This window comes from Ruditapes philippinarum, unplaced genomic scaffold (assembly GCF_026571515.1).
Source record: "Ruditapes philippinarum isolate M1 unplaced genomic scaffold, ASM2657151v2 ctg2247_1_1_1_1, whole genome shotgun sequence".
Lineage (NCBI taxonomy): Eukaryota > Metazoa > Mollusca > Bivalvia > Venerida > Veneridae > Ruditapes > Ruditapes philippinarum.
This window is the reverse complement of record NW_026862853.1, coordinates 25,262-37,220: the sequence shown is the minus strand read 5'-3', so window position 1 is coordinate 37,220 and position 11,959 is coordinate 25,262.

The following is an 11,959-nucleotide window of genomic DNA, read 5'->3' as shown; positions in this document are numbered from 1 at the left end:
AAAGAACCCAAAGAGCTAGAGCTAAGATATTAAGCATGAAACATCTTCTAGTGAGTGTCTACCAAGTCTGTTCAAATAAAAGCCCTGGGGTCAAAATTGGCCCCGCCCCGGGGGTCATTGATTTTCCCTAAATGCATATAGTAAAAACTTAAAAAATCTTCTTTTAAAGAACCAAAAGAGCTAGAGCTTAGATATTTGGCATGAAACATCTTCTAGTGAATGTCTACCAAGTTTGTTCAAATAAAAGCCCTGGGGTCAAAATTGACCCCGCCCAAGGGGGTCATAGATTTTTCCTATATGCATATAGTAAAAACTTAAAAAAATTTCTTTTAAAAAACCCAAAGAGCTAGAGCTAAGATATTAAGCATGAAGCATCTTCTAGTGAGTGTCTACCAAGTTTGTTCAAATTAAAGCCCTGGGGTTAAAATTGGCCCAGCCCCGGGGGTCATTGATTTTCCCTATATGCATAAGGTAAAAACTTAAAAAATCTTCTTTTAAAGAACCATAAGAGCTAGAGCTTAGATATTTGGCATGAAACATTTTCTAGTGAATGTCTACCAAGTTTGTTCAAATAAAAGCCCTGGGGTCAAAATTGACCCTGCCCTAGGGGGTCATAGATTTCCCCTATATGAAATTTTAGTAAAAACTTAAAAAATCTTCTTTTAAAGAACCCAAAGAGCTAGAGCTAAGATATTTAGCATGAAACATCTTCTAATGAATGTCTACCAAGTTTGTTCAAATAAAACCTCTTGGGTCAAAATTGGCTCCGCCCCAGGGGGTCATTGATTTTCCCTATATGCATATAGTAAAAACTTAAAAAATCTTCTTTTAAAGAATTCAAAGAGCTAGAGCTAAGATATTTAGCATGAAACATGTTCTAATGGGTGTCTACCAAGTATGTTCAAATAAAAGCCCTTGGGTCAAAACTGGCCCCGCCTGGGGGAGGGGGGGGTCATTGATTTTCCTCATATGTGTAAAGCTAAAACTTAAAAATCTTCTTTGAAAAAACCCAAATAGCTAGAGTTTAGATATTAAGCATGAATCATCTTTAAGTAAATATCTACAAAGTTTGTTAAAATAAACGCCCGGGGGTCAAAACTGGCCCTGCCCCAGGGGTGACATTGTTTTTAACTATATGTGTATAGTAAAAACTTTAAAAATCTTCTTTTAAAAATGCCAATGAGCTAGAACTTAGATGTTCAGCATGAAACATCTTCTTATGGGTGTCTACCAAGTCTGTTCAAATAAACAAATAAAAGCCCTTGGGTAAAAATTGGCCCGGGGGTGGGGGGCCTATTTACAGGTGAGCGACCTCAGGGCCATCATGGCCCTCTTGTTTAATAGTAGATTGAGAGCAGATAAGCATTTTTGACTGATGGTAATGGTTCCTGAATTTGAATAATATGCCCCTTACTAATGTAGATTTTAAAGCCTTCAAGGTACATAAATTTATGTCATGTAAGAAAACTACCAAGCTTACTTGAGAAAAGTAGGTGGTTTGTCACACTTGCCAGCATTGTGCATGCAATAGTTTACATTGAGGCATGTATTGTCTTTCTATACCAATAAGTATGCAGAATTTTCTTATGTGTTTAAATAGTGCGACTTAAAGTCTTACAGACAAAATATGTTACCTTAGTGATGTTTTTTATAGTAAATCGTCTTTAATGAAATCATTAATACCCTCCTTTCCCTCAAAAAAATTCCCTCAAACAACAAATGAACGAAATTGGAAATAGAAAACAAAACTTTTTCTTTCATAAGCAGAGAAAAAGAGAATATAAGTTCATTAACATGTTATATGTCCTGTGAATGTCTTATTCAAGTTTTTTTTCGATGCTATGAAACTCTTTCACATGATGGGATTATCATGTAAAGGGAAGCAATGAACGTATTCTGATATTATATATTTTTGAGACAACAAAAATTATCTCCCTTTGAATGTTGCAAAAAGTGTAAGCCTGCAAAGACTTTTAAGTCAAGGAGACATGGCGGTAAGACAGACAAGCTTATATTACAAGTATTGAATGAGGTCACTTAGTGCAAATCTTAAAGGGGCATAATTCTGAGTTATTAAAGGTAGTCTTATTGGACTGCATGTCCATGCAGTCAGACTAAGATCTTTACTGTTGCCAACTCAATATTATTACATTTGTATTAAAGGGACTCAATTGAGTTTTTTTTTTGAGTTTTTTAATCCTTTTCTTACTCATTGTTTCCAGAAAATTTAATTAAATTGTGAAAAATGAAAAGTGTTTTAATAAGTTTTTTTCTCAAATTCACCTACTATGAGTATCTACTATGAGTATTTTCAATTTAATTCTTCATGTATTTCTTTATTGTTTTTGCATAACTTTTTCATTTTATGTGCCTTAATTGACCTAGTAAATACATTCAAATTTTATGTTTGTAGACATCGGACCTCATTGGAGTTCCTTTCATATTATAAATTTGATTTGTAGCATAAAATTGAAAATGGAATGGTCCAAATTGGATCAAGTCGATTATACATAACTACCTGTAGAGGGGAATGAATTAAAACAGCATGGTATACATTCATGCTAAGTTGTACGAAAATTTATAAACTGTGTTTGAATAAAAAATACTGTCAGTTGCACAATGTAAATGAATTAGCTAGTCTAAGGCCCTTACGAGCCATTGAAATTATTTTGTCAAAATATAAAATATTTACAATTTATTATGAGGTAGAAATATGGGGAGAACAGTAGTAAATTCAGTCACAAATTTGCATAAATCATTGTGTCACATGGTTTTCTAAATATTATATTTAGAAAACCATGTGACACATTATTCATATTCTTCTTAACATTTCGATAATGAAATACAGATAGATATTAACTTTGTGTGTTTTGTCATACAGTTGTTCAATGTTCAAAGTCTGCACAGAAAGATATTTTCAAAGGCTATATGCACAAGCAAAAAGTACCTATGCCATTAATTTCAAAACATTTAAAGTACAAACCATGCAATACCAAATCATGATCCAAGGAAAATTAAAATCTATTTCTATTCTTATTAATAATAATGTGCTCATAAAAAAGGTCTAGATTTAAATTTGTTGACCTATATTAAGCTTAGAAGTAATTTCTTGGACATGAATTTGTTTACAGACTTCTCCGGAGATATGATTATTTTTGTTTTATTTTCTCAGCTAAATTGAGGACACAAACAAACTTCTGCAGTTGGCTTTGTGTTTCTGATGTATGTGTGGCTTTTTTCATCTGAAGCACCCAACCATTTATGATAACTTGACACGAGTAATTGTCATGAGTTCTTATAACCCATATTTTAAGGAATTTGACCTTGACCCATAAATGACTGACCTTCTGTATTAATTTCTTGTATTTTTGCTAAAATTGACTCATAGTTGCTATAACTCGGTTTTTAATACTGGTAGCTGTATTTAATTATACATAGACATAATAAGCCTTTAGATAATACTTTCAAGTAGGTTAAACTCAATTTAAACTTTACCTTTAAATGACGTTTACCCTATGGTACAGTTACTGTATTTGCTAAAATTGGCCCAAAACTTTGGTTATCAAAAAAAATGGACAGATTTCATTCATTATAATTTAGGCAAAACAACACTTGAAGACCTCAAAAATGATGTTTACTTTTAAACGTCCTTGACCTTTAAGATCAAATTATTGAATTTGGATGAATTAGGTCATAATTTTGTTATAAATGAATGTATTATATTCATACTTGGGCAACACAATACTTGGAGAAAACTCAAGTATGACCTTAACCTTTGAATTTTTTATCCTCAAAGTCACTTATGAAAATTTATCTAAATATTTAAAATTTTGAAATATATGCACAGGGAATGGGATTAGGGCTGTAATCATTGAAAAATAAGTTTTCTTGAAAGTAACACAAATCTGTTGGTGTGATGCATCTAAAGGTATGCATATTTTTTGCATAATTCAATGATACATAGTTGAACACTAAATTCCAATTTTGAATTTCAACTGTAAAATTTAATGTAACATTTATATGTTTATTTATTTAATCATTTGACTGATGCATTTGATAGTTTATCACTAAGCTGTAAAATTTAACTGCCATATATTAAATGCATTGAAGATTTTATTAATATTTTTTTGTTGTTGGAAATATGCACCAATGAATTTATATGATTTGACAGGAGAGTGATTGAGTAGAGATTGATAACTATGATTTAAAGGTTGATACTGGGTGATGCATATAAAAAATGAATTTGTATATAATTACGTAATATTATATGAGATGCAAATCTTGACTTGTGGATAACAGAATAAAGCACACACATAAATTTGGTATGAATGAGTCATTTGAGCCGCGTCACGACAGATCCTGATCAGACTGCTCAGATGCGCAGGCTGGTCTGATCATCCATGCTGGTCGCAAACGCACTATGTTGGTTTTGTCATTACATGGCTCATTTGAAAAAATTACATTGATGCCTGTTTTTCTGTCTGCAGATTTTCTTTTTTGTTTTACTTTACATATCTTTTAAGAGATTTTGTGTAACAAAACGTAATTGGGCACTTAGGAATTTCGATGTAAATTCCACTCTAAACATTCTTGACAAATTTCCAACTTTTTGTACAGTAACAATGTGTCATCTGATCTTGGTCAGACCTTGTTGGATGGGTAGATTTAGTTGCAGCCAACATGCTAACAGTTATGGTCACATTTGTTTTGTTTTTTTTGCACTGTATTTCATACTAAAATTATACAAATAAGATCACTGTATTTCATACTAAAATTATACAAATAAGATCACTGTATTTCATACTAAAATTATACAAATAAGATCACTGTATTTCATACTAAAATTATACAAATAAGATCACTGTATTTCATACTAAAATTATACAAATAAGATGCTTGGTTTTTTCCCCTCAAACTTAAAAAAATCGGAGAAGAAAAGTGTTTTTAATCTTTGTTGACACGCAAAGTTATATAGGGATATTTTTATATTTATAATGCACTATTGTCTTGGATATCAGTTTTTACGAAGGTGTGTAAACATGTGATTATTTGAATTTTTGTATATCATCAATTTGCATTGGATAAAAAGAGAAAAAGCATTCCTAAACAATGTTTGTGAAATTACCATGTAATTTATCCAGGCTGTATGCAATTATCCTATTACACCACATCAGGTATTTCACCTAAATGTTTTACTACAAAAGATATTCTTACATGGTTTGTATTTGTAGACTTGGCAACATTTAGTAGTTGTTTCAAGGACTTGACTTGCCCTTGAGGACTTCAGAGACAGTTGTTTTTGAGGATTTCATTTGTCCTTGAGCTCTACATTTGTCCTAAAGGACTGCAGTTGTCCTTGAACCCTTCTGTTGCCCTTGACTTCAGTTGAAATTGAATACTTCAGATGTCTTTGAGCACTTCAGTTGTTCATGAACACTTCAGTTGTACTTTAGCACTAACATGTAATATGTCTTGTCCATGAGCACTTCAGTTGTCCTTGAGCACTTCAGTTGTCATTATGCCTTGCAGTTGTCTTTGAGTTCTTCAATGGTCCTTCAGGACAGCAGTTGATCTTGCTGACATCAATTGTCCTTGAACACTTATCATTTTGTACTTGACCATTTCAGTTGTTCTTGAGCCCTACAGTTGTACTTGAGCATTTCTCTTATTTCTGATGTTCTTTAAGTATTTCAGTTTTGTTTAAGGAGCACTTCAATTGTCTTTGAACATGACAGTTGTCTGAGCACTACAGTTGTCTTTGAACACTACAGTTGTCTTTGAACACTACAGTTGTCAGAACACTACAGTTGTCTTTGAACACTACAGTTGTCAGAACACTACAGTTGTCTTTGAACACTACAGTTGCCTGAGCACTACAGTTGTCTTTGAACTTTGAACCCTACAATTGTTTTTGAACACTACATTTTAATGTCTTTGACTACAGTCATCCTTGAACACTTTGCTCTCAAAGCAGGGGTTTACACTAAATTTACTTAATAAATGGCTATGCTTTACAAATTTGTACAATTATAAGGTACTCCGAAACAAAAATCAAAAAGGAAATGTGACTCTTTTTTTTAGATATTTGAAAATGCAAGGAAATTGATTTAATTTAAAAAAAAAACACTCCCATTTTCTTTCATTCTTTTGCTTAATTATTTGTCTTTTGCTTAATTATATGTCTATCAAACATTGCACTGTTATATTGTTATATTTATTTTCATTGACAATTTGTTTAGTAAGAAATAAACAACAAAACTTTTGGTAATTCAGTTAACCAGTTGTTTGAAGCTGAGACGAGAATTTATGAGCCAGTCTAAGACAGGAGATATTTTATTTGCACAAAAAAAGTTGGCATTTCGGAAATTGCTTGGAAATAGATAAAATTTTCTGCCTATAAAATGTACGTTGTAAAATGCATCCTGCTGATAATCCCAGTATAGTTTCCTTTGAAACTGTGAAAGATGGTATCCATTGATAAAGCTTATTCTTTTTAATATAGCCATGCTGTTTAAATGTGTTTTCTACTTTTCTGTTATCATTTCACACAAGACATTTATATGATAATATCTACAATTTTTGGGGGATTTTTGTTTTCCCCCTCATCCCTTCCACCCCCACACCTCCACTATTTCTTGGATAGAAGACAAGGCGAAGCAAAGAGTGTTATTTAGTATTGTTAGTTTGTGGTCTTTAAGATCTAAAGCAGATTATCAAAAAATTCAAAGAAAATACTGTATGTGTAGAAATATTCGCGGGCTTCAAATTTTCACTATTTTGCGGTGATATTAGATCTGCGAATTCATGTTTAGAGCAAACATTTGTACACAAATAATTTCTTAATAGTAATATTTTAGTGCTTCTCTAGAACAATGAATATCAGTGTGTTATATGCTTTCATTACATACAATTTTATTAAAATGTTTATCCAATAATTGTTTTGTTTTCCAAGTTTTCATCAGTTGAAATAGTTTATGTTTGTATTGTTTGGTCAAATATGGTCTGATCAAATGTCAAGATGTTTATGACACAAACTGTTAAAAATCATGCATGTTAACAGCTTTCTTTTGTTTGCCATATTATCTGTCCGCTAGACAATGTCTTTTTATTCTGTAAAATAGCATAATATTTGATACCAGGTATTGAAAATATCCCTTGTTTTTAACCTGAAAGGTCTACCTGAATTCATGATTTTCAGCAGTGATCTCCGCGAATTCAAAACTTGACTGTAGTGTCCCCCAGGGAAGCTGTTTGGGCCCTTGGCTCTACTTGACGTACGCAGGAACTATCTTTGACATTGTACCTCCCTCCATTTCCGTGCACAGATTTGCCGACGACCACGTTGCGAATAAACGTTTTAAACCATCACCTACCGCAGAAGCAAGCGCAATTCGGGACCTCCAGGACTGTGCAGTGCATATAAATGAGTGGATGAACAGCAACAAGTTAAAAATGAACAATTCAAAGACAGAGTTTATTCTTTTCGGAAGTCGTCCACAGCTGAATAAGTGTAACACCAAAGAAATCAATATATGTGGTAATGTTATTGAATCACAACATTGTATACGGTATCTTGGTGCTTTTTTGGATGAGTCTCTAAATTTCAAAGATCACATTAAAAGAAAGTGTAGAACTGCTATGTTAAACTATTTCAAGATCAAGAGCATTCGAAAGTATCTGACAAAGGAAGCCCCTGAAACACTTGTTTTATCTTTAGTAATATCCCATTTAGATTATTGCAACATCATTCTGTACGGCATATCTCAAAATGAATTAGCCAAACTTCAACGTATTCAAAATATGTGTGCCAAACTGGTGTTAGGTCGTTCCAAGTATGATAGTTCTAAACAGGCATTATTCGATCTGCACTGGCTTCCGATTAAAGCACGAATCAGTTTCAAGATACTGACATACATGTATAACTGTTCGGTAGGAAACGCACCATCATATTTAATAGAGCTTTTGTCTCATCAAGTGTCAAAACGAACCTTAAGATCATCTGAATCCTCAGTTGGTTGTTATGTTGTTCCTTTTAATAAGAAGAGGACTTTTTCTGACAGAGCTTTTAGCACGATAGGACCAAAATTGTGGAATGAACTACCTATTAATATGAGAAAATGTGAATCTGTTGAAATTTTCAAAAGACAACTGAAATCATTTTATTTCAAGGACTTTTTTGCACTTTTTTAAGTGACGCTGAAGGCATTGTCTGTTCCTAATTGTTTTGTGCATGTTTGTATATTTCTAGTGTTTTTATTATTTTCATTGTATAATAATATAATAAAGTCTAGCCCATGTGTTATCATGTGCAGGGGTGTAGATTGTTACATGTTGGTGGGGATTGACCCAATCACTGTGACCGTCGCACTGCTGGGAGTATTGTGTATGGTAGCACTGGGAGTAGCACATATAAGGTATATAGCTGTACAACGCCATTGAATATGTATTTTATATGTAGAAATAGGCGTTAAATCAAGTTTTCAAGTTTCAAGTTTCAAAATAGCATGAATATTTGTATATACCCCCAAAATAGACCTTTCCGCTTCCGCGAATTCAAATACACATACAGTAGTTTAAGGTCATGTTTAATACCTAAGGTCAAAGATGAAGGTGATGATTAATTTTTAGAACAATTCTATTTTTAGAACAAACTTAGTCATGTGATTTCTCATTTACAGATATTAATAACATTGACAGGCAGAATAATTAGTTGTCACCCTTTAATTATATAAAAGCATGGAGATTAACACAAAATAAATCATTTCACTATATTTACGCTTAGCACACTAAATATCTTAAATGGACTTGTCTATCTTTTAGACCAGGCAAAATCATGCATCATTTTTAGGAAAAATTTCAAAATAGCAAACAGTGAAGACCACGAACAGACACAGATGTTTAGGCAGATCTTCGTCTGTATTGGCCGCATTGGTGCAGATGATTGCCTCTTGCAGGCTAAAAGGGTTAGAGGTAAATTTAAATACTCCTATTTTAGTTTATATTTATTGTAATTATGTTAACTTGTTTGTGATTACAGAAAGCTTGGCGCTGATTTGAACCTCACTCAAGTGGTTTTCCTGGAACTAACCATTGCAATATGATCTTGAACCCATTACGACCAGCATTTCTTTGTGAGGGTCACTGTTTGTTGAAGGGTAGATTAGATGAAAAAGTGTAGGGTTGCTACTTTGTCCTAAATGCAAACACATTGGAATGTTACTGACAGTTAAAGATAGAGCTTTCATCAATAGAGACGATATCGATGTATCATTGATGATCTTCTGTCGATCGATAATCGGTACACATTTGAAAAAATTGATAATGTAGATTAATTATTATACCCCCGCACAACAAAATTGTAAGGGGGATATACTGGAATCAGCTTGTCCGTCTGGCCGTCGGCCGTCCGGCTGTCCGGCCGTCGGCCGTCCGGCTGTCCGGCCGTCCATCGGTTTTTTCTTGTTCGACCAATAACTTAAGATTCCTTTGACCCACAGTCTTGATATTTGGCATGGAGGTTAGTCATGACTATTAGATGACCCCTTTTGATTTTGAGGTCAAAGGTCAAGGTCACAGGGACCTTGACTTCAAAAAGCTTGTCCACCCAATAACTTAAGATTCTTTTGACCTACAGTCTTCATATTTGGCATGGAGGTTAGTCATGATTAGTAGAAGACCCCTTTTGATTTTGAGGTCACCAGGTCAAAGGTCAAGGTCAAAGGGGCCTTGACTTCAAAAAGCTTGTCCGCCCAATAACTTAAGATTGCTTTAACCCACAGTCTTCATATTTGGCATTGAGGTTAGTCATGATTAGAAGAAGACCCCTTTTGACTTTGAGGTCACCAGGTAAAAGGTCACGGTCACAGGGGCCTTGACTTCAAAAAGCTTGTCCGCCCAATTACTTAAGATTCCTTTGACCCACAGTCTTCTTGTTGGCATGGAGGTTAGTCATGATTAGAAGAAGACCCTTATTGACTTTGACGTCACCAGGTCAAAGGTCAAGGTCACAGGGACTTTGACTTCAAAAAGGTTTTCTGCCCAATAACTTAAGATTCCTTTGACCCACAGTCTTCATATTTGGCATGGAGGTTAGTCATAATTAATAGGTGACCCCTATTGATTTTTAGGTAACTGGGTCAAAGGTCAAGGTCACAGGGGCCTTGACTAAAAAAGATTGTCCACCCATTATCTTAAGATTCCTTTGACCCACAGTCTTCTTATTTGGCGTGGATGTTGATCATGACCATAAGGTGACCCCTATTGATTTTGAGTTCACTGGGTTAAAGGTCAAGGTCACAGGGACCTTGACAAAAAAAAACTTTTCCCCTCAATTGCTTAAGAATGCCCGTCCGCAGTGTATTGTTTTTAACATTTTTACATTTGAAGCACATAGAATACATAACTTAGCAATGCACTGGCTAAGTAACCTCAGATTTGGCAGGGAGGTTGTCCTTGAGCTTTAAATGGCCACTGTTTATTCTGACAAAGTGGTATGCGGGGGTATTCACGCCATGATAGTGGCAGTTCTAGTTTGATTGTCTGTAAATTATGAAAATACACCCAGAACATATGTATACAGCCGGTCGTCCTCTAATACTAAGCTGTTGTTATATAATGGACACATTTCATAGCATGATCATAAAAAATGGTCAGAGAAAAAATCATGCAAAGGGCATTTAATTATAAACTGGACACCACATAATTTTATGAACAGAACATGTTTTTTTATTTTACTTTTAAAGGGATGAAAATAAATTATATTCTAGAAAATAGGAGTACTTATTGATTTATGGGTGTATCCCCGAAATTTTTCATCCACTATTGATGTATCGTCGATATGCTTTGCCAAGGACAGCTCCAGTTAGAGTTCAGTTATGAATGATAAATTTCATTACAGAACTATATAAATTTGTTTAAAATAAAAGTACATTAAACACTATTACCTGTCAAATATAGCAGTTTTAAAAACAATATTTCTTTCCTGTTATACGTTTCTAAGGTATAATTTTAATGGTTTCTTGTTTTACATAATAAAGATATCTGTCTGAATTATAGACTTCCGCTTTATTAGTTTACATCATATAACACTTACATTCCAATAAAAACTTTGTTGTAGTTTTTTTTAGGTAACCATAAGAATTAAGTACATCTCTAACCCATAGATAAAAAAAAATATGACAGAAATTTGCTGATTTTGCATTTTCAAGGGTCCAAAACAAATGTGATGTATTTCTGACAATAAGATATGCCTGTGGTGCAAATACTTCCAGTATTTTGTTTACTCTATTACTCTATGTGAGGGCAACCATCTGTAAGTTATTGTATTTTCCATACTGCATGATTGAATTTTATGAAAATTTAATTGGAAGTTGGTTAATGTATAACGTTTGATATTATATAAAGTAATGGAAACAGGTGCACATTTTCTGCTAATTAATTGGTAGTTCGTGACAAGTTACATTGCCGGTAGGAAATATTTATATAATTTTTTTTTTCGTGACTTCTATGAAGCCATGTAGGAGTTACAGATTTTATAACAACTTTGAAAACATTCTGTTACAGCATTTCAAAGAAATGCACTTATTAACGCAGGAGCAAAATCTAAAGAAATAATGAAGAAATACAGATTTAGAGTTTTTATGCCCCCGCCATGTAATGGCCGGGGCATATAGTGTTACCCTGTTCCGTCATTCCGTCCTTCCGTCCTTCCGTCCTTCCGTCCTTCCATCCTTCCGTCCTTCCGTCCTTCCGTCATTCTGTCATTCCGTCATCATCAGTTTCCGTTCATTATCTTAAGAACGGTTGGGCACATTCAACTCAAATTTGACATATGGATATGTCATGAGAAAATACAGGTCAAGTTCGAATTTGGTCATGGTTCGATGATTTTTGGCAGAGTTATGCCCCTTTTACTTTGAAAATAATATGAAATTTCAGTTTCCGTTCATTATCTCAAGAA